At 44.3% G+C, this 23,741-nt stretch overlaps 1 protein-coding gene across 4 annotated transcripts in view; it reads right to left on the reverse strand.

Moving 5' to 3' along the window:
- The window catches only part of ZNF536 (zinc finger protein 536), a 967,145-nt gene that overhangs the window by 477,428 nt on the left and 465,976 nt on the right, over positions 1 to 23,741 (reverse strand). The window lies entirely within an intron of this gene.

Genomic DNA, 23,741 nt, shown 5'->3' on the forward strand with positions numbered 1-23,741 from the left:
AATATAGTATCAAGTGGAATAGTGTTAAATTCTGCAAACTGAACATCTGCGGTAACCCAGGGCAAAGCCTCCGTGCTTTTTAAACACAGTATAACTGCGCTCTCTTCTCACTGACCCAGTCAACGATATGCCATTCTGAGCCTAACCAAACGTCCATCGAGCCCCGCATCCTGCCTCCAACAGTGGTTAATCTGAGTCCCACGTACTCGGAAGATCCAAAACACTAAATCCATTCCTTTTTGCTCACTCCTCAATAAGCTGTGCCTTTCCCAAATCTATGGGGCTAATAAATGGTTTATGGACTTTTCCTCCAGGAACCTGTCCAACCCCCTTTTAAATCAAGCTATGCCAGATGCTTTGACAACATCCTTTAGCAACAAATTCCACAGCTTGACTGATAAACGTATTTTCTCCCATTTGTTTTAAATCTGCTATCTGTTAGTTTCAGGGAGTGTTCCCAAGTTTTAGTACAGTTTGAAAGAGTAAATAACCGTTCTCTGTTCCTCTGCTCCATCTTGCTCAAGATGTTATCAAATCCCTTCTCTCAGATATCTCTTTTGAAGAGCTCTATCCTATTCAGCCTTTTCTTCATAATGGAGCCATTCCATCCCCTTTATCACTTGTCACCTTTCATTGTAATTTTTCGCATTAAGCTATGTCTTTTTTGAGATGCTGCAAGCAAAAACTGCACACAATATTCAAAATGTGTACACATAGTGACATAACATTTAGTAATATAGTATTGTCGGCAGAAAAAGACCAAATGGTCCATCTAGTCTCCCCCAGCAAGATTCCCATGGCAGTAATGCCGCTCCATTCAGTTACCCCCATGTTAAGAATAGTTTGCTTTCAAGGAAGACCAAGCAACTGTCAAACCCATAACAAAATTACTACAACATTTTTATGTGGTGAGTAGCCTTCCTGATAATTCTGACAATACTTCTTTACTTTTGGACCTGGCCATAGAAGCTTTATCCCCAATATCAGCGTATCAGTACCCATAGAAGTCAAGGCCCAACATTGGCTATCTTCAGAATCCAATACCATTTTTTCCCTGCCCCGCCATCAAAGCAGGGAGCAATATTGCAGCTGTGTCTAAATCATCAAGGCTATGTGGTTAAGGGTAGTAATCATCCCATGCCTTCTGGATAAGGGTACTAACTGCCGTTCCGTGAAGGTTACCCCCATGCACCCTTTTCTTCATTATCATCCTCAAGCCTTTAGGGATCCACAGTGTTTATTCCATCCCCTTTTGAATTTGTTTACTGCTTTCATCCCCACCACCTCTTCTGGAAAGGCATTCCAGGCATCCACCACCCTCTCTGTGAAGAAACATTTCCTTATGTTGGTTCTGAGTCTTCCCCAGCGGTGGATTCCCGATGAAGACCGGCCCGAGGATTCGCCGCCCAGGCAGGCCCTGGAGATACCATGTGGTCTGCCGAGCGCGGTTCTGTCACGGCCGCGCTCAGCAGACCACGTGACTAGTGCGACCAGCCCACCGGGTGATGCCCAATCCCCCGATAGACCAATCCACCCCTGGTCTTCCCCCCTGGATTTTCATTTCATGACCTATTGTTTTCTTTCCAAAGAAAAAGGTTCAAAGTTTGTGCATCATTAAATCCTTTTAGGTATCTGAAAGTCATCATCATCCTCCCCCCCCCCCACACACACCTCCTCTCTTACAGGATGTACATATTCAAATCCTTCAGCCTCTCCTCATAAGTCTTCCTATACAGAACCCTGTTGGTCGCCCTTCTTTGGACCGCCTCCATATTTTTTTTAGATATGGGCTCCAGTACTGAACACAGTACTCCACATGAGGCCTCACCAAGGGCATCACTACCTCCTTTTTCTTACTGGTTATTCCTCTCTCTATGCATCCCAGCATTGTTATGGCTTTAGCTGTCATGGATCAATACAGAGGCATAATTCGTAACATTCTATTTTCATTTTTGACCTCTGCCACACACTAGACCAATGATGGCGAACTCCAGTCCTCAAGTGCCACAAACAGGCCAGGTTTTTCAGGATATCCACAATGAATATGCATGAGATCGATTTGTATACAATGGAAGCAGTGCATGCAAATTTTCCTCATGCATATTCATTGTAGTTCGGCATCACTGGACTAGGCTGAGGATGTCAACGTACTGTCTACAATGACAGCAAGATTGGGTGGTGAATCTTAATTCAGAGCCCAGCATTATGTACACGGGGTGTTAGTCCACTAAAAAATTACCACTTGCATTGTTTGTGATCCTTATTTCTAGTAGCATAGATAAAACCTAAAAAGCAAAGAAGAAAAACCGAACATTACTAGCTGCAGTAAAAACAAATGCACAGGATCACTGTAAGTACTGTAAGCATTCTGTATTGTGTAATGCCAGTAACTACCGTGCAATCAAACTCTGATGAGTAGAAAGACTCATTGTGATGGCTAATTAAGGAACAGGTATCACAGGGAAACTAAAGACAAGATGGCATTGATCAGGCAAAATCTTGAATGTAAATTTTATTTATTTATTTATTTATTTAAAAATGTTTCTATACCGTCGTTTAGTAATATACCATCACAACGGTTTACATTTTGGCACAAAAAAGGTTGGTTTGGTTTCTAAGTTATCCATGGTTTTCAAGAGTGCAAAATAACTAAATCTGAAATTTGTGTGGCCATTGGTCAAGTAACAATATTCCATGACACCAGCCCCACTGCCCAGTATAGTTTGGTGACTGTAGGGCCTAGTGACTTTACACTGATGTTTAGTCCTATTTTTCCAGACAGTCCAGTTTGTATCTTGCTTTCTCCCCGTCATCATGCTTTTGCTTTGCTCACATAACTAGAACTCAGGTGGAGTCACGTTAAAAAGATCTTGCCTTTGAGGCATGATCTACTTAGCTTTATTATTTTGGTGTCACTCCCCAAAATAGCCCCTCTAGAGATGATGTCTTTTTTTTTTGCAAAAGGGTCCAGTGGGGAACAGCTGTTACACAGACAAAATGCCCTGATCCTAAACCAGCTGAAGAGCGGGATAGAAATGTTTCGTTCTGCTGCATTTTTACTCTACTGACACTACTTTTGTTTTCAGCTCCAGTCACCTCACTGCTCTTTGGCTACAGTTACATGACTGGATTTTTGGCAGCGTTCACTCACATCATTACACTTTGAATATAGTCACACCATTACCTTTCTGGGTACAGTAACTTTACTGCATTTTTAGATGCTTGCATGACATGTCACAGTCATTTCCAGCGGAACAGCTGTTCACCAAACACGACGCTTTGTTTTTTTGGGTTTTGGGGTTTTTTTTCTTCAGAAATCTACTTTTTAGAATGTTCCGCTTTTAAGTGAATTTACCCTTGTGGGCTAGCTTTGCACCGCGTTTTCAACCAGACCGTTCTATCTGAACCCAAAGAATGCAGAAGTCATGCAGTTAAGTACATTGCTGTATCAAACCAAAATCCTGCAAGAGAGCTAGAAGAAACGATGCGTCGGATACTCCAAGTAAGATATGTCAAAATTTGCATGTACTATGCTGACCACTGATAACCATTTAACGTAACGCAGTAAGACTTTGTAACATATGGCTAATTAGAGCTCTTTCCTTTTTTTTTTTTCCTTTCCTGTTCTCCAACAGCTGGGCAAGTAACAATAAGAAAAGGACAGACAGCAGCTGCAAATTGTCATTATTGCTTTGATTCTGCTTATAGTCATCCAACTAAACCTGCAGGTATTCACCTATCATTCAGTACCACTTAGAGATCTATGATTACTTTTGCCCAGGTGTTATTTTATCAATTTCCATGCCATTTTTATGGTTTTATTTTGTCTTCTATGTTATACTCAGCCTCAGAAAGAAAGCGTATCACTTATTTATTTATTTTTTTATGAACGTCCTAAAGTTCAACAAAGTAGGACATTCCAGTCTGAGCCTTCTAAATAAATTACAAACACATCTTAACATATATCCCTTAAGACTGATACAATCGTTAAACAAAAGCAACTTCATAGGATGCACATTATACTAAAAGGCTCCCTGGTGGATCAGCAGGGTAGGCTTAGGTATCTTCTACCTTTGAGGTTTAGCTAAAATAAATTCCTCGCTACAAAAGCAAAACAATGATAGTTTGTTTTGGTAACTTTTTTCTACAGTAGGAATATGTAAATGGGATGAGCTGAATATTTGATAGAAAAAGCGAGAAAAAAAGAACAAGGTTAAAATATGGGGAGTTTTCTGTATTAACAGGAGGTTTAATCCTCTTGTTTTCGTCTTGGTCAATAAAGACATTGTTCTCCATCTCAGTCAAAATGCCAAGAAGGGCATGTACGCAGCTCATAGTTTAGAGTGAAACACTTCATCGGAGCCAAGAGTTTTCTTAGAATACAAGAAATATCTGGGGCCAATATTTGGTGCAATTTGTCCAGCCAGACAAATGGAGGTTTTGAAAATCCCACTGTGACAACCATCCCCAAAATAGCTGGATAACTCAGGGTATATAGCCCCCTCTTACTGGTGCACTCTTTAGCTATGGGGCATTCCAAGGCAGAATCTACTATCCAGCTAAGTCAGCCGAATAAATGCCGATTTTCAGGGTTATCCAGCTAACACAGCTGGATAAAAGTCCTAAAAATATCCAGCTAACACAGCTGGATAATTTTAGGACTGCCAAAATAGCTGTCCTAAAGTTAGCTGGAAAATCGTATCCAGGTAACTAAGATAGCCAGGGATATTCAGCAGTTCGCCCTTGCCAATGAATAACCCTGCAAAGTTAGCTCAATGTTTATCCAACTAACAGGGTCATTTATCAAATTGCTTTATGGCATTTCTGCATGCGTTAAGGTGTTTTTCGCATGCGAAAACGCCATAACACATGCGAAAAGTACTATAACGCATGGTGCGATGCTAATTTGGAAAAGGGAAGGAGTTTGTTCTGGGATTTCTGGCCAAGTGGGCTGGCTTTGAAAATTGTAAAGCCATATCATACAGTTTTAATGCAGGAAATAACTACTTTGCTTTAAGCTGTGCAATACGGCTTTATTGCTCTTTGCAATGTTTTCGCAAATAGCGTTTTCAGGAGAGAGAAAGAGAGAGAACATAGCTGTAAGGCCCTTATAGTACTTAGGTATTAATACCTCTATATGAGGCCCACCTAGTAACATGAGGTGAGGTTTACATAGTAGTGTAAGGGTTAGGGGCCCCTTTGACATGCAGAGTGAGACGTACGAACAGAACAGTGGTCTCTTGTGAAGATTTGATGACCTTTGGAGTGAGGAAACTCACACAAAGATGAGATTTGTACAATGTTCTCTCAACCTAGCTTGATGGACTCTCTACCTAGATAATTTGTAGGTGTAAAATTGCGCAAACAAGTTGCCTAATGCAGTCACATAAATCTGCTATAGAATAGCAACTTACATGCATATCTCTTAGCCCCACCCAAGAGCATCCCTAGACTGCTCCTTTTCTGTATAGATAAATGTGTGCGTGAAACCAAAAATATGCACATACTTTCGATGTTTTATAAAATAGCATGTATGCGAGTACAAGTTACTTACATGCATATGTGCAAATTTTATGCACAACTACTTTGAAAGTGACCTCCTCAGACTTTTGGCGTTCTAATACAGCTAGAACTTTACATAAGGAGTTGTATAACCCAAGCACAACCCCACTAGTTAAGGTAGCAAGGCTGGGCTGGTTTCAGGAAAAAATACAGAAAAGATGTCTGGGGTACCACCAGCATGTTTTCATACCAGTAAAGATTTTAAAGGCTTGCACAATTTGTGTACATAATCACAGCGAGTTGATTTTTCATCATTTATGATGATTTTTGGTTCCTGAAAATTTTACTCCACCCCCACCCCTTTCAGTTTAGAACAGCTGGCGGCAAGCTTTTCTGCTAGCGAATATTCTCCATTCCCGCTCATCCTGATAAATCTTTTGAGGTGCTTTGATTTCTACCTTCACTCTGAAATTTGTGTCTAACATAGCATCAATTCGCTCACCATAAAAATGTGTTTTCATTCTCTGACAGCCTAAAATATAGCAGCATAAAAACGTGCTGCCGGCGGTACGAAGGTGTAAAAAAAAAAGTTGGCTGTTCTAGTGTAAGCATATTGACATAAACAACAGGCATTATAGAGCTATCTAAATTCAGCACAGCCCTTGCACTAAGCTACCAGTACAGGTGCCTTTTGTCTAAAGCCAAATTCTCTTCCACAGCTGCGTCATTGCTTGTGTTATAATCTGGTCTGGTTGTGGACCCTGGATCGTAGTGAGAGCTGATGCCACCCACAGGGAGGAGCCCTGTGGGGACTCACGATGATAGGCGTGGCCTCAGCTGAGATGGACACAGAAGTAAGAGACTTTATTAGACTGGAACGTGGGTAATACCCACAGAGTGGAATGAAGACACAGTCCAGAGTAGTGAGGTTGCTCAATGATGATATCCCTGGTAGTGGCCCGCAGAGCGGGGTACGCCAGGAACTCCTCTCCCGATGACACACCTCTCAGGGTAGATTCAGTAGTGGCCCGCAGCACGGGGTACGCTGAAAATCAGTGAGTAGTAGTTCAGAAAGGTGCAGGAGGTCAGTAGAGCAAGGTAGATGATGGTACTCACTGCGAAGTGTAGATGAAGGTAGCTGAGATGAGCACGGTAGTGGCCCGAGGCACGGGGTACACCGGCGGATCCGTCAGCAAGCTGGTAGAAACGAGAAGCGTACTCACAAGGCTGAACTAGGCAGGATCCCAAACAAGGTTAGATGGATTCTCCAGGCAGGAAGGCCCTCTGAGGAGTGGAAAGCCAGAACGTGACAAGGCCCCCGAGGAGCAGGTACCTAAGGCATTCTAAGTCCAGGAGTACAGGAACAGGTTCGGAGTAGCGAAATGAAGCGTCTCCAAGAGGAGTGGAAATAAGCAGGAAGGAAGTCCTTGCTAACTCGTAGGAAGCATAGGCTGGATGGATTAAATATACTGGCGGGTGATGTCATGTGGAGGGTAGGCCCCCGAGGTTCCTGCCTTGATGTGAATAAGAGAGGGCCTGGTGCGTGCGCACGTGCCCTAGGTCATCCCCGATTCAAGATGGCAGACGGAATCGCCCACGCCGTCCTGGGGAAGCCGAGGAACGCGCCATTTGCAGGCTGAGGCCACCATGGTTCTGAGAATCGCTGGTGCAAGGAAAAGAGAGGTGAGCAGCAGAGGTTGCAGCCGTCTGCGACCGACGGGCGCAACAGCTTGTGAGTTTTATGAAGGTGTAGGGTGTGGCAGATTTTACCTGCTCCTTTCCTTCCTGCTTGTTAGGCTTCCTGAAAAGAACCTTGAATTATGTGGTTCAGGGCAGCCGCTCCTAGCTCAGTTACTTGGGAGATAAGACATGCTCCGTCACAGTTAGTTATGTTAAGTGGGGGCGGACTGACCATTTGTTCAACAGGGCACTGCCCAAGGGCCCACAGCTTTCTCCCCTAAGCCTTGGATGAGTGGTTAGGAGAAAATATCCCTTATTGCTGGGGGAGGGGCCCAGATCACTGTCAGTTCCGCCCCCCCCCCCCCCCCCCAATGCTGTGTTTTCCCCAAAGACACAAAATGGGGGAAAATCCTTTATTACGTCTGGCCAAATGTTTCTTAGATTGACAACCTGCTTTTCCTTCAAATTTTCAATTAGACAACTAAAACTGCATGTGTACTTTTCAACCAAAACCAGCCCATCCAACCTACAAACAGAAAGTACTCACACAGATTATTTTTGAAGATCAGGCTGTTCAGCAGATTAAAACGCATGCACATGAAATTTTTAGTCACAAATGAAAGCAGAACTTTGTGGCTGGACATGGGAAAGGTGGGATGCTGGCAGATCTTCTAGGTTCACCTACCTAAGATGGTGAAGTACAAATGAGGAAGATGCAAAACATTATCCGGGATGAAGAGAGATATCTTGCAGGTGGTCATATTCTGTGCGACTGGCAATTGGGAGGTATCCTTAGCAGTGCTGATGAGCTAACAATGCAGCCTAGAAGGACCAATTGATCTTTTAGTACCATCATTCACTATGTTAATATCTAGGGGCATTAGAAACACATTTTTTGATAATTTAAATGTGAATTTTAAAAGCCCGATGTTGGCATCAATCGGTAGGGATGTGCAGAAGGAAAAAATTTGTTGCTATTCGGTATTCGTTGCGCCGGGACCCAAATTCGTTGCATCCGTTTTCGGGGAAACCCGATTCGTCCATTAGTTGCAGTCGGTATTCGTTTTCCATTAAAGTTGGAAAAACAAAAAAAAAAAAAACCCCATCCCAACCCTTTAAATTTAATTTACAACCCCCCACCCTACTGACCCCCCGAAGACTTGCCAAAAGTCCCTGGTGGTCCAGCGGGGGTCCTGGAGCGATCTCCTGCACTCGGGCCGTCGACTGCTGGTATTCAAAATGGCGCCAATAGCCTTTGCTCTTACTGTGTCACAGGGGATACCGGTGCCATTGGTCGGCCCCTGTCACATGGTAGGAGCAATGGACGGCCAGTGCCATCTTGTGCTCCTACCATAGTAAGGGCAAAGGCTATCGGCGCCATTTTGAATATCTTCAGCCGACAGCTGAATGCAGGAGATCGCTCCAGGACCCCCGCTGGATCACCAGGGGCTTTTGGCAAGTCTTGGAGGAGTCAGGAGGGTGGGGGTTTTATTCGTTAATGATATGTTGTATTCATGGAGGTTTGCCATACATTTCGTGGACCCACGAATGCAACGAATTGGGACCTATACGTTGCGGATTGCGCATTCGTTCAAAACGAATGCACATCCCTATCATCGGGGGATGCACCAAGATTGCGCATTCGTACAAAACGAATGCACATCCCTATCAATCGGAGGATGCACAAATAAGTCGTGCTCGCTGAGCGGATTTTAAAAGCCACCAAGATATTCATATATCTCCCATATCACACATATCTCGAAAGTGTTCAGAAAAGGGGGGGGGGGGGGGCATTGTCTGAGCATTTTGGGGAGTGAAATTGAGATGCACATGCAAATATTTACACGCCTGCCATCTGCTATGGATGTCGCATAAGTTTACATTTAAACAAAACTAAGTAGATCTGCAGAGTTTTAAGGGTTGGGACTTACTGGCAGGCGTGAAGGCTATTAAACTAGGTGAATTTGGAGGACCTCTCTCTTAACTGGGTGAACTGGGGATGAACTGGTAAAACTAGAAATGGCGGCGATGCACATCTGTTTTAAAATCCCCTGATTTATGTGGTAGAAGCGGGATTTGCAAGCCCATTTAAAATTTGGCGCAAATGTGTGCACGGCAAGGCTAATTTATAACATGCGTGCATATGCGCATGTATGTTATAAAATGATTGCGTCCCTGGGTGCGCCTGATGCATGCATGCAAATGTGCGCATGCACATAGGTTTGAAAGTTACCATCTGAGACGTGCGTATAAGATTCCCTTTGACACGCTATCGGTTTGCAATGGTGCAGAGGAGAACAATTCTATTTTTGGGCTGGAACCCTGGGGATTATACTACTCATTCTTTTAGAATTGGGGCCACCTCTAGCGCTGCTCAGGCACGATTTTTGGGGGGCAGTCATTCGGCCGCTGACATTCTGGTACCGTTTTGACGTATGTTCGCCCAGAGGGTGGGGTTTCTGCGGCCTGTTAATCCTAAAAGGTACCACTTGCTTTTGTTTACCTTTCAGAATCACTGGCGGGATTAGTCAAGAAGGGGTGCGCTTGGGTAATGGACCACTCTTTTGGGCCCATGAGAGAGCACTGACTCAAACTTACAGGGAGCACCTTGGGCTGGATGCCGGAGACAAGTGAGTTTGCTGGTTCAGGATTCACCGTATGCGATAGAAGTAACTGTTGCCGATGGTATGGGAGGAATTACGGAAGGCCAGAGCCTTGGAAATCCTGGTTCCATTTGGGTGGTAATGATTTGGGACATTGGTTGTCTGGTCTTCATTTGGGCAGCCAGAAAGGGCTTTTCTTTTTTTGATGAAAGTGCTGTTGCATACCAGGTTGGTTTTGTAAGGCATAATTCACAGGATTAAATTTGAGGATCAGCAGATGCGGGGCCAGAGTATTGGAAAGATCAATGCCCAAATTGGCAGGTGGTTAGGGTATCAGGCATACGGCTTTCGGAACTGACCTTTTCAATAACTTTATGCAGGAGACTCTGGAGGAGGTTTTTATTTTCCAGTGGTTAATTTTGGGGGAACTAACTTAGTCTGATGGATCACCTTGTTTATAGTGGGAAACCATGTAACCTTCGGTTGTAGTAGTCATGTTAACAAGAATTTGGGAGTTGTGGCGAAGTTGACAAACCCCGGTGGCAGCCATGGTGCGGCGGGGCTGTCAGCTGTGCTCTGGCTCTTACCTTGCTGGGATGCTGCGAGGGGGAGGAGGCTGTGAGGCAGAGGTTCCCTGGGCTGGGGCTACTTTGGAAGCTGGGGTCGGCTGTCGGTGGTCTAGCTGGATGGTGGCAGGACCTCCCAAAGCTCAACCAGTTGAGGGGAGGCAGAATAATTCATGGTTTATTATTGTTGCCTAATTGAACCTTGGGCTTGGGTTTGGAGGTTGCATTGTCAATAAAACTGCAGCCTTTATCACAGTTTGGAAAGTAAGGCTCGTTTATGAGTGGTGCAAGAGTCGGGGGAAGGTCAGTGGATTGCAGCTTGCCCATGTTATTAATGAAGTATCAGTCTGGATATTCAGAGGACTGGATACGCTTCCAGGACTGAAGTTGCATTCCAGATTGGGAGAAATGGGGAAATTCAACTTAAAATCCTGTTCCACCACAGACATCTTGGGTCACCTTAGGCAGGTCAATCTCTCTCTTAGTTTACCCAACTCTTCCCCTGCTAAAATAACACTGTTCCTTCTCCCCTCTGGATGTTATCTAGGCACCAAAATGAGTAGCTAGACTTGGCACCAGGATTGCTAACGTGAAAAGTTTTTTTTTTTTTTTTTTTAATTATTATTTACAGTCCACCAGATGTTTTACTTACAACTTAACAATTCTTCTTACCCATTTTTACTATTTCCACTTTATGGACAACTGGACTTACTCTGTCCCCATTTGCTCCTTTCTGTATGGACCTGCATTTCCCGAGTACTACGACCTGAGGCCTCAGCACCAGGCACCTAGGCCCTGTCACTCATGGTGTTTTTTACTGACTTAATTTTTATGGATGTCTTTTTTTTTTTTTTATACTAATAGTTTGCAACTCTGCTTTAGCACCTTAGAGATACCTGCATGCACGAAGTATATTAGGATCCTGCCGGAATGAAAGATGCTATATAAATCCAGATTATTATTTGGATAATATGAAATAACCGAAGGCAATTCACAAATAATAATAATAATAATATAGACCGCTATAACAAAGAGAGTTCAGCCCACAGCTGCTGCTGCTGCTAAGGGATAAGGGTGTTAAAAGAGACAGAAAATAAGCAAACATTAGATACCATCCTCTTGAAATCTACCAAATTGTAGGCAGACTCTGGCGTCATTTTTGTGATTCAGTAAACTATAATTAAACAGGTCCTTAGGTCAGCCATGGTGGTAGATCTTTTGGAAGCCTGCGGCGATTTCAGTAAGTGCCCCCCCCGACCTTAGTGGTCCTCCTTCCTCTTCTTAGCATTGGCACGTTCTCCAAACGTCTGAGGTGTGCTCCGTTTTAGTGCCCACCAGCCGAGAGCGCCTGTAAACCTCCTGCAAACACAGAGATTCATGTACAGCCCTCTAGCTCAGGGACTCAAAAGGCTGCATATGGTGCTCACTCAGTCACAACAGCTGAGCTTTTCAAGAAAGCGCTGCTCCGCACGCCACTAAAGCGAACACAAAGCGTGGCTGGGAAAAATAACTTGTACGATAAATATTGTTTTTAACTATAAAACTCTGTTTATCATCTTCTCAAAAAAAAACCCAAAAAAAACCTGTGCTTTGCCAATCTAAATATGAGTTGCTGCAACTATATCCCCAGTTTACAGGTTTAACTGTTTCCTTCACCAAAGAAATACTCTGCAGGAAAAATAAACATCTTCCTGAGAAAATGGGTGTTGTATTTTGATCGGCAACAATGTTTGTGGGAGGCCGCTCGCTGACCATTTGTGCAGAATACATTAGGGTAGTATAAATGAGTAGACGGTGCAGTTTTTTTTTGGCGCTGCATTCACTCTTTCGCGCTGAGGATAAAAATACGAAATTCCCCAGGCAGAGGCAATTGAAGAGGGGGGAGGGGGGAAAAAAACCGAGCTTGGGCAACCAGGATTTCTTGGACTCTCCCAGAACCAGCTACCTTTTTTTTTTTTTTCCTGCCCTACCAGGGAGCAGCTGGGTTTGCTCCAGCTTTTCGACCAACTTTCCCCTTTCCCCCGTCCCCCTGTTGCTGCATGGCATCCCAAGGCTGCCGTATAAAGTTTGGCTTTTGCAGCACGAAGCAGCTGGGCCAAGCTACCAGGGAATGATAATGACCCCAGAAAATCTGCTGTTAGCTTGACAACAATAGGGTGCTCAGTCTAGTGGAAAATTGTGTTCATCAGCTAACTCTGCTCAGTTACTAATTGACATTGCCAAATATTTTAAGAACAATTGGAATGCACAAGCAAAAAAAAAAAAAGAAGATCTTAATCCTCAGCTTTAAAATATTTAGCCTGTTCGCTTCCCCCCCCCCCCCCCCCCGTGCCATTGCCCCCTCCCCATTTTATGTTGTAGATATCTATCATCAAACTGAGAAAAAAAAAAGGCAGAAACCATATCATATCTCGGTCTCTCCTGTCTGGGCTGTGATGTCTGGTACAAAGGCTTTTTTTTATGGGGTTTCCATGGATGTAAATATGAGCTGCAGTACATTGTTTATAAAGGAATACTCTCCGACAAATAACTAAGAGGTTTGAAAGATTTCAACCCAGCTGATCAAACAAATCTTAGCAAAGTCAACACAAAAAACTAAATAAGAGTTAAGTGGTTAGAATTAACTAGATTTTTTTCTTTCTTTCTTTTTTTTTTTTATTATTATTATTATAATTGCAGGCCCTATGGCTTCCCACTGATTACAAAACTTGGCCTACTTTATTGAATGAACCAGCGGTTCAGTGCATTCAATTGCCCCGCTCGCACGTCTGAACTTCAATTAGCGCCATGCCGAAAATATGGGAAAAGTGCGGAACAGGCCCCCCCCCCCCCCCCGAATATTAATGAACTGTGCGTGGTTTTAATTATTCCGGATAATGTTTTGGAAGCAAAATCTAGATGAATGGCTTGCGAAAGAGATGCCAAAATTCAGAATGCAAATGTCTTCTCCCCCCTCCCCTCCCCCACCTTATCAATATCTCTGTGCTGAATCTTGAACTAGTTTTAGGTTATGACGCAAAACATCTCTCTTTCTTCTTTTTGGTGGGGGCAAAAAAAGAGAATTTATGTTTTTTTTCCGCTGCAATCAGTTTGAGAAGAAATGGATTCCTTCACTCTCTTCCTCTCTAAATATATATTTTATTTATTTTTTATTTAACAGGTTTTATTGACCGTCGTTTAGTTACCACTTTCACAACGGTTTACAAACTTTAAGAAAATAAATACATCATATTTATATAAAGAGGGAATCCACATCTTCACCTTTTCATGTATATATATATATATATATATATAATATATCTTAATTTTAAGGAAGCATAAGCAACTACTAGGAAGTATTTTACTGTGCTAGAGGATCCCTTGCATTTTCTAGCATTACAAAATGCTGTTCAGGTGTACAGCTGTTAGGCAAGCAAAGTAAAAGGTTAAAACAAAGGAAAGTTAAAGAATTGAGTAACTAATTCTATCTTTGTATTATTACTATTACTATTATTCTTATTTATTTGTTTGTCAGAGGGCCTGGATTTTTTGCAGTTGATCTTAAGCGTGGTTCTCAGCGGTTTTGGAAAGCAAAAAAAAAAAAAAAAGCACAAAGGCATTTTCTGGTTCACCAGTGCCGTTTTCACATGTTCACTGACTCAAACATCCTTTTAGTCACATAACAAACAGCTGCACACCACACATTAGCCCAGCCAGTGACAGTCACACATCTCTGCAATAACTGTTTGATTGCAAACTGGACCCTTTCTTCTTCTCAGCCTGAGCTGGGCATTTTTAAGAACCAGGCACTCGGTTTCCCCAATCCTCCTTTTTGCACAAGAATTAAATCAGGTTACAAAAGGCTGCTCTGCCACTCATTGTAAGCCTCCTTCTTGAAGATCTCTCCTAAGAGGCACTGGGCAAAAAAAAAAAAAAAAAAGTTTTTTTTATGATGAATTCAGAACCATCATGTTAAGAGCACCAATTTATAAAGAAGAATTCATCGACTACCATGTGAAAAGAAAAATAGTTTCTCAGGCCCTCCTGACCCAGTTAACAACAACAACAAAAAAAAAAAAAACAGAATCAAGTGATGCAAATTACATTTTGAGATGTCTCCTATGCAGGCTGAGAAATGTATTTCTTAATAAGTGGGTAGCCCCCCTCCCCTCCCCTTTCCTGGTGAATGTTTTAGCCAAGAGAACACTCAGTACCAGGGCTAAGTCCCAACTCAGTTCCACAACCGTGGAATAGGAAAAAGAAGAGGGTGGAGGATTAAGCTACAGTGCACAAGGCATTTGGCTGGTGAATAGCCTCAGAGACTCTCAACACAGATAGGGTGTTTCGAAATTAAGAGTCGTCACTAATAAAAATAGTGCACGCTGAAACAAGTGGCAATTTACAAGTCTTTGGCATGAGAAATCCACATAGAAGTACTGAGACATCAAGAGGGTTACTGTCTTTGCTAGTGCACCCTACTGGGATCCCCCTCACTCCTTTAGCGTTTAAGGACTCCCCTAGACAGTTGCTGGCCTTCCTGACTCACAATGACCCTTTGCTGGTACCTGATTTTTCCCACTCCTCGCATCTCTTCTGCACATCCTTCTCCCTGGAACCGAATGTTCAGCTCCCTCTTCCCTCCCCCTCCTCTCACAGCGATGGTTATTGGCAGCAGAGGTGTCAGAATGGGATGGGACACAGAGACCAAGGCCCCATCAAAATCTGGCCCTTCCTGCAGAATCACTGCAGGAGATCCGGGGCCTGGGGTTGGGTTAGGCAGCAGCAGCCGCTGTTCAGCTGCAGAAGGAGAGCTGCGATGCACTGGGCTGCATCCTCCACCTCTGCTGCTCCAGCCCCCCCCCCCCCCCCCCCCGACGGCTGTACAGAAGAAGGAGGGCCAGGATGTGGCCCAGGCACCCACCTTCTCCTGCTGCTGATCATCTGGGATCCTAGGGGCGAGGGGCTTGAGAGGAGAGGAGAGAGAGATCGGGCAGGGGAAGACAGTAAGTGGGGGGCAGAAGGCTGAGATAGATTGGTGGGGATCAAGGGGGTGCAGCTTGGTTGGCTTGCCCTCCCAAGCAAAAAAGGCATTCCTGATCTGCAGACAGGCACCTGACACTTACTACTCACTCTTCCTCTGTAGATCTTCAGTCTTCATGCATTTGGATCAGGGTTTCCTTCCCCCAAAAGAAAGGCAAGCCCTGGGTGAAAGATTTAGTTGGGATACTCTCCTCTCCATGAAAGGAACCAACAGGAACCGTTACTTGTAGTGCAACATCAGAAACACCCGCACAGCTGTGTTACTCTTTACTCAGTAAAGAACATGGAGTACCAAGGACAAGGGTGCCACAATACTGGACTTTTCTCTCTCCATCTCAGCCACCAACTTTCTGAGCAAACAGTTCTCAGGCTGCTCTAACCCAAACCATTGATCCAATACACGCAATGCCCGACTCAGGCCGAGTTTCGCCCCCCCACATGGGGGCTGCCTCAGGGGCTGTGTAAGATTATCTCGTATGCGTATGCAGATCAATTTATTGTCAATGAATTTTTCTCAAAATTATGAATTGGGATTAGGAACCAGTAATGTGAATCTGGTCTTTTGCACAGCGTTTGTGGGAACAGTGTTGCGTAGGAGACTGGTGTGTGCCGCTTGATTCAACGCTTTGATTGATTACGTGCAACCTTATTGCGGATAAGCCTCGGCTTGCACTCACGTGCGTTTGTCCAACACTGCCCCTGAGGCAGCCCCTGAGGCAGCCCCCCATGTTGGGGGGGCGAAACTCAGCCTGAGTCGGGCATTGCGTGCATTGGATCAACAAGTCTCCTAAATAAAGCATTTTAATGGACATTACCAGGCATCTATTGTGTATGTTGCTCTCACGGCTTTTTTAGATCGCCTGCCTCCTTGTTTTATCAACCTAACCCAACCCATGGCTGCACCGCTCTGGCCACTCCTAGAGGGGGGCGTACGATAGCAAAAGGTTCACTCCAAGACACGTTACTCTGCCCCTCTCAAAAGGTCTCCACTGGGAGCACTGCAGGCCTTATAGGTGCATGAACTATTTCAAACTTATGCGAGAGAGTGAAATTACCAGTTTAACCAATTAGTCAGCCAGTTTGCCCAGTAGTTCTCCAGGGCACGGAGACCCTCCCTTTAAGGCTGTTTAGTGAAGACAAAAATTAAGCAGCTATGCACTAATGGCTAAATATGTGCATTCATCTAAATTTGGTTATAGTCACATGTAAATTAACTAATGTCTGATCTAAATGAGGGTGCATGAGAAATGGAGTGGTGTGCTGACCTCCGTAAGCTATTTCGCTTCTGCCCATTAAGGCCTAAAACTTCCAACCTTCCTCACACCAGAGGTTAACTTTTTAGCATGCACACAAGGCTTCCATAAGGGCAGGGGCCATTTACCGCTGGGGATTCCTCCATTCTCCTACGACACAGGCCACAAAACACGGAGCCCCGCCCTTCTAAAATGGCTTTGGAACCCCCCGGTCCCACAATTTAGCCCCCCCGCCCTCACAACACGACACCTCAACATCTAGTAAAACTACAAAGCAACTTGCCTCTCTCCCCCTGCCCCGTGCCTGGACCCACTTTCAAGGCAAACTTCCTCTCCCACAATCCAGATCTAGACCTCCTCTCCTGGTCCATCCTCCCCCCCCCCCCCCCTCATGAGACAGACTGTTCTGCCCTTCCCATATGCCAGACCGGGATCCACCTCCTCTCCCTATCCCTACCATTCTGGGGAGGTGTCGATCTTTACCAGCAGGAGGGACATGAGGGAACGTTCTGCATGCATTCTTGCACTTCATGGAATGAAGTTGTTTAACGGGGCTGTTTTGGGGATGGAGATCAGGACTCTGTGTTGGGAGAAGAGGACGAGATCTCCTAGGACACCGTTTCTCAATCGCCGGGGGCCAGCTTGCTACCTTCCTTAAATTACATGGACTGGCTACGGAGCTGATGAGTGGGAGGGCAACAAGCGGAGGGAAAATATAATCATTAAAAACGTCTTCCATCCCCGCTCGCCAGTCTCATGGCTCGGCGCTCCTATAGCTTTTGTCCATATCGTTTTAAGGAAAGTGGTCACCTTAAAAAAAAAAAAAAAAAAAGAAAGAATTTTCTAAAAAGTTGCTTTCATAGGGGAAAAAAACAAAGCCCTCCCCCAGCTACCCTCCCATCCAACAATATTCTTTAAAAAAAAAAACAAAACCCCAAGAAACCCCTCCCCCCACCCAGTTAGAAGAACTGCCAAGGACGTGCAATTTTTAAGAGGACGATTTCCAGCACATGGCACACACCATGCCCTGATTCACACACACTCACCCCATTCAGAGAAACATCTTGGTTATACCAGTGACACTCTGTCATCTCTTCAACTACATCATCCATTTAAAAAAAATAAAATAAAAAAAACTTTACTAATTAAAATCTCCACTATTTCTTTAAATAGATTCAGCCCTATTTCTTGATTTTATTTTCCTTCTTACTTTCTCCCTTTGTTTCTTTCTTTTACAGTTTTCATGATACGTCTTCATTTTTCATGTTTTCCTAATTCATTTCTTTAGAACTGAATTTTCCTTCTCTTTTTAGTCATTTTCCGTTTTCTACTAACGTTTCCTTTACTCTTGACCATGCCCCCTTTAATTCTCTCTTAGGTCCATATTCAAACACATTTAGGCCTATATTTTTTAAAACACCGCGGCAGCGTGAATCGTGCGGTGCAGGAAGGCAGGGGGGGGGGCGAAGCGGGGGGCGGGCCGGCTTTCACACCCAATAGCGCCATCATAAAAGGTGGCGCTATTGGGCACGAAACAGGCAGCGAAAAGGCTCCTTACCTTTTTGCCGTCCACGCTGTCTTCGCGGCGTCTGCCCCGACTCCTCCTCTTCCGGGGCAGACGCCACCCCGACTCCGCCCCTTTTTAGCTATCGCACGTTGAAAGGGACTTCTCGCGTGCGAAACGTCCCTTTTCGCGTGCGCTAGCTTTATAAAATGACCCCCTTAGCCAGATAACTCAGAATTCTAGCCAGATACATTAGGAACATTCTGGAGGATTAAGTGGGAGGAGCAGAGTTAGCCGTCTATCTTTACTGGTTAACTCCAATATTCAGAGCTGGCTGGGTACCATGGCCGGCTAAGCCTGGTCAGGCCAAGGAGCTGTGCTAAAGTTAGCCAGGTAAAGTTAGCTGCCTAACTTTAAGATAGCCGTCTATATGCAATGGTGTGACTGCATTATTGAATAAACCTCCAAAGTTAGCCAGGCAGTGACTGAATGTGGACCTCTCCGTTTCTACATTTTCTATCCTGCTGGTATCACCATGCTCCATTTTTTTCTGTCTATTAATATGCTTACCTTTTCCTTCTCTTTTCTCCTTTCTCTCACACACTGCTTACGTCCTCCTTTCACACACATTCAACTCTTTCTCTAACATACCTTATTCTCCTCCTCCTCCTCTTCCTTATACACTCATCCTTTCCCTCTTTTCTCATACTGCTCTCCATTGCTCTTTTCTCACATACAAATTCCTCTCCCATCTTTCTACATCTCCTCTTCCTTTGCACCATCTCCCTTCCACTCCCTCATCTCTTCTTCCTCTCTTCCCCTATTTTCAACTCTTCCCCTTTAGACCCTATCTCTCTCTCTCCACCCTCACTGCCTCATTTCACCCTCCCCATCTTTTCCTCCTCATCACTCTGTCAGCTATCAAGCCGTGTCTCCTCCCTCATCTCTTCTTTTCCTTCCATCTCTCCTTCATTTCTCTATTCCACTCATTCCCCCTTCCTTATCTCCCCCCCTCCACTGCTTTCTCGTCTTGCTGCCTCCTTCCCTACTCTAGCCTGTTGCAGAAAGCTCTTCCTTCAGTCCATGCAGCTATAAGCAAGGACGCGCCGTCATTCTCCTCTACTCTTCCCTTTCTCCCCAATTCATTTTCCCGCTTCCAACAGTTGTGCTGTCCCTTATCCCCCCCTTGCCCTGTATTTGCCACCTACCTCATGCCCCTTCCCCTCCCCTCCTTTTTCTCTCGGCTAATTCCTTCCGGTCTCCTTCTCAATGTCTGCCTGCGGAGGGGGGGGGGGGGGGGAGCCGGAGCCTCACGGAGCCACTCAGATCTCACACTGAAGCTCCCTTCTAAGAACCAGAGACCATGCTCACAACCTCAGGAACCAAAATAAATCTGCTCACCGGAGACTTAGGCATAGGAGCCCATCAGCCCGTGGCTATGGACCCAACTGCCCTTGTGGTGTGTTTGTGCCAGTTTGCGAGCTCGTTGAATGCTCACAATGCTGGCACTTCTCATGCACTGTGAGATCAGCCGGTGGGAAGTACCTGCTTGCACTGGGTGGCCGGATCAGCTGCTGAGAGTCGATGGGGCTCCTGAATCTCATTTCACTGGGTCCTGGGAAACTCCCTCTTGTGTTGGGAGGGAGTTTCCCCTACTCTTGCATGTGAAAGCGGGAGATAGGCTCAGGGAAAGAGACTTGGCAGGTCAGCCACCAGGCATGTAAAATAAATAAATAAATAAAGGCTCTTCGGGAGGAGACCAGGATGGTGAAAAAGTGAGGGTTAACGATAGCTGGCTGGGTGGGCAAAAGGAAGTAGATAGAAAGGGAAAATGAAATACTTTTTTTTTTTTCCAGCATCTCCCTCATGTGGTCACTGCTGCTCTGCGGACCAGAACAGATGCTGCTGCAGACCAGCAACTGAGAGGCACTGTCTTAGGGGTAAACTGGCCTTTCACTTCAGGCTGGTTAGCATCGGGGATTTCAGTAGGTTTCATTTTAGCAGGAGCACAAAAAAATTAGTGCACATTAAATTTCTACTGGCATGCATGTGTTTTACTGCACAAGGCCCCATTATGTTAAAGTACCAAAGGATTTTTGAGACTGATCAAATCCAACATCACAATTTTTGAACAAAAGAAATACGATCAGAATTTTTGAATATATTGTATCGGAGTAGAAACTATACAAGGAAATAACATCAACTTGAGATTCTAAATTGCACTTCCTGTGCTATCGAAGAATACAAGCAGTCCTCTCTTAAAGTTAATACGAACAAAAGCTTAGGTTTACAAAGCTATTGTTACTCATATTGTATTTCAACCATTAGATGGACAAAAACCCATTGTATCTCACAGCAACAATGTAGACATTGTAAAAAGTTTACATATTGGGCCAGACTGCTCTGTGGGAGATCAAGGTTAGATTCCTGAATCCAGCTTCTGTTGCTCAGGCCAGTCAGCAGTAGGATGCTGCAGAGGCAGAGTTCATAGCCTGTAGAACGGGCAAAGGCGACCTCAGTGCCAACTGGACTGACTCAGATACCAATGCGCTGAGCTCCGGCACAGTCTGGGTCTCCTGAGCCAAGTATATTGCCTGGTTGGGTGGGATAGATGGGATAGAGGGGTGAAAAATGGGTTGAAAACCCTGGGCAGCTGTGAATGAAGGCTCTTGGCACCAGAGGCCCAGTACAGACCATTTCCTATTCAGCTGAAAGCACAAAGGAGCAGGTTAAAACTCTCATTTAAAAAAAAATTATAAAATTCCCTTTCAATACTTGAGCAAGTGACATTTAGGAATTATATAGTCACAACAGTGCTACAATTCTGAAATTGGAAAAATAATTAAGCAAATTTCATCACTGAAGCAGAATTTGGACATTCAGTGCTTTCAAAATTAAGACCCTACAAGATCATATAAAATTCTATAGTCATTTACGTCATGGGGAAATAAAGGTGAGCAAACAAGCTTTTGGTGATACATTAAGTTAGTGCAATAAATATTTGTGACTGGAGTTATATATATATCCTTCATCAGTTCAGTACAAATTAGCGAAGGATGATTATATATGAATATAAAAGTACGGTAAATTGTAGGTTGGATTAAATTAGAGGTATTTGTTTTCAAAGTTTTAATTGGTAAAGTGAAAGAATATAGAGTGAGGTGATCTTCCTGGGTGTCCTTCCAGCCATTATGTATGGGAAAAGAGATCCTGCACAATTGCCTCTGATTTAGCCCATTGCATTTAGCCACACATTAACAGCTTTATTTTCTAAAAGGGCTTCTACCAATTCCTGCCTCTCACAAAAATAAAAAAAATAATAAGACGGTTTTGAAAAATGGGGCCTTCCAGGGTCTTATCGGAGCTTTTCTGCTCTTGAAACGTATGCTACAGTGCACAGTTCCATACTTCAAGGCAAACAGAATGTAAGAGCTTCAGCTAATTGTTGGGTGGCAGGCCCGCCGATCCGGACACTAGATGTCACTGTCCCTAAACAGAACACTCCATCCCCCATTAGCCCCTCCCGCCTGGAGGGCTATGGTTGGATGCCTCAACACTATTCAGCCCAGCCATTTTAGGACACGGGTTCAGCTTGAGGAGGCCTCCCAGCTTCACCCAAATGGACTTTCTCTTAGAAACGTCACCTCGTCGTGCACGCCTTGCCAGAGGGTTCTCCTCCTACTAATTGAAGGAGAGCTAGATCTTTACGCCCCATACCCTTTTGCAGCGAAAAGGGCTCTCACCAGGGGACCGAAGACCAGTGAGCCCACTCTAAACCCTAGGTGGGGGCAAGTGCCAGTGACGGATCCTGCTGCGAGAGGCAGTGAGGGCAGAAGAGGGATCCAGTTTATCTTTGTTTTGGAGTGGAACTGAGTGGGGTTGCTTCTTCATCCCTCCCTCCCTCCCTACTGCGATTGCAGTGCTGAGAACTTGCCTGATCCCACTTGACCTTTCCCCATGACAAGTCTCCCTAGAAAGAACAAGTAAGGATGGAAGAACAGATTGGGAGACCCCAGTCGGATCTCCACACCTATGGGACCAGGACGGGCTGGATGTCCGAGGAGGAGAAGATGACCTAAGGTAGGATTTTTGCTATGACATTGGGGACCCCTCCACTGGTATTCCTGGACAGCCGCTGGGAGAATCTGAGCATTAAATATCCCCAGGGGCTTTACCCAAAGGTCTGAATAAAGGATATCTACCGACAGAGGAAAATCAGCTTCACACTTCTGGACAACAGACTTTAATTTATGATTACCAATCAGTAAACTTTCATTGAACACCCAGAGCCTGGTCCTGTCTACCTTATTACAGCTTTTCACCTCATGAGAAGCACCTACAGTACTCATACACACTGGGAGCAGCAGCATCTGGGCCACAAGCGAGAGCTTACCCCATAAAAAGAATCCCCCCCCCCCCCCAGGGATTAAGAGTCAAGCCTGGGAGTAATTTGCTATCCGGAGCAGCCCCCCAAAGATATAAATTAGTTGTGTGCCCTGAAAGGAGTAATTACTTCCAAAAAAGGGGTTATAATTGCATGCAGAGAGGTGCTTTTTTGTGACTCCAAAACCAGTTTTCATGGCCAACGTAAAACATCTACTTCTGTTTGCAGCAGGGCACACAAATGTTGAGCTTCTTAAGAAACTTTGCTGGAGAATTTATGGGGGAAAAAAAAAATTGCTTCAGTGCAACAGTTGCACAAGGTTTTTGCACGGGAGTAAAACCTTTGATAACCCTGCCTATTACATTTTTTGTTTTCATCTGTGTGACTTAGAAGGACATGGGCCCTGGATCTTAAGTGCATCTGAGGGCTAGAGAGTCAAAATGTTAAGACACCAGTGCAGTATACTTAACCGGCTTGATGATCCGTTAATTCAAAGCACATTTATACCGATGCTCATTTCACAGCAAGCACAGCGGGGGAGTAACCTATAATAATACCTGGAAGGTTGGAAGTGGTTCTCCACGTAGTTTATTGACATTTGAAAAAGTAAATTTTAAAAAATGTATATGTGCATGTTTAGCCTACCATTTTTTTTTTTTTGCTCATTTAAAACAATTTAATTGACTGCCTATAGCAGAGCAAAGCTGTTCATCGTGTTTTCAAAAGAACTAGCCTAATGTGTCTCGCCACTAATACCTTTCAAACAAGGCTATGACTCTACTCATAGACAGTGTGTTTCATGGGTATTTAAACAACGGCATTAAGAACCATAGGAATCTGCGGAATGTACCAGGCAGATTTATATGTTTTTAACAATTTCTTTACTAGCCTGCAACACATCAGTAAACTAATACTTTCTATTAATTATAGCCGAGAAGGACAGTATGCCAGAACATGGCAACAACAACAACAGAAGTAAACTGACAACTATTTAATAACTGCAGTAGGCAAATTGCTTCCAATCCTGAAATATTTATTGAAACTTAAAAAAAAAAAAGGATTTATCCTCAACAGCCTGCCACCAGATCTTTAACAGTGGGCAGTGTAATGCCTAAAGGTACCTCAAACTGTCTTTCAATTTCTATACTTAATGGCTGATTGCAGAAATCAATGTTGCCATTGGTAACAGAGTATTTGTTATGGCATGATTTCCTCTGTTAGGCTTGCAGA

The sequence above is a fragment of the Rhinatrema bivittatum genome, chromosome 7 (genome assembly GCF_901001135.1).
Source record: "Rhinatrema bivittatum chromosome 7, aRhiBiv1.1, whole genome shotgun sequence".
Taxonomy (NCBI): domain Eukaryota; kingdom Metazoa; phylum Chordata; class Amphibia; order Gymnophiona; family Rhinatrematidae; genus Rhinatrema; species Rhinatrema bivittatum.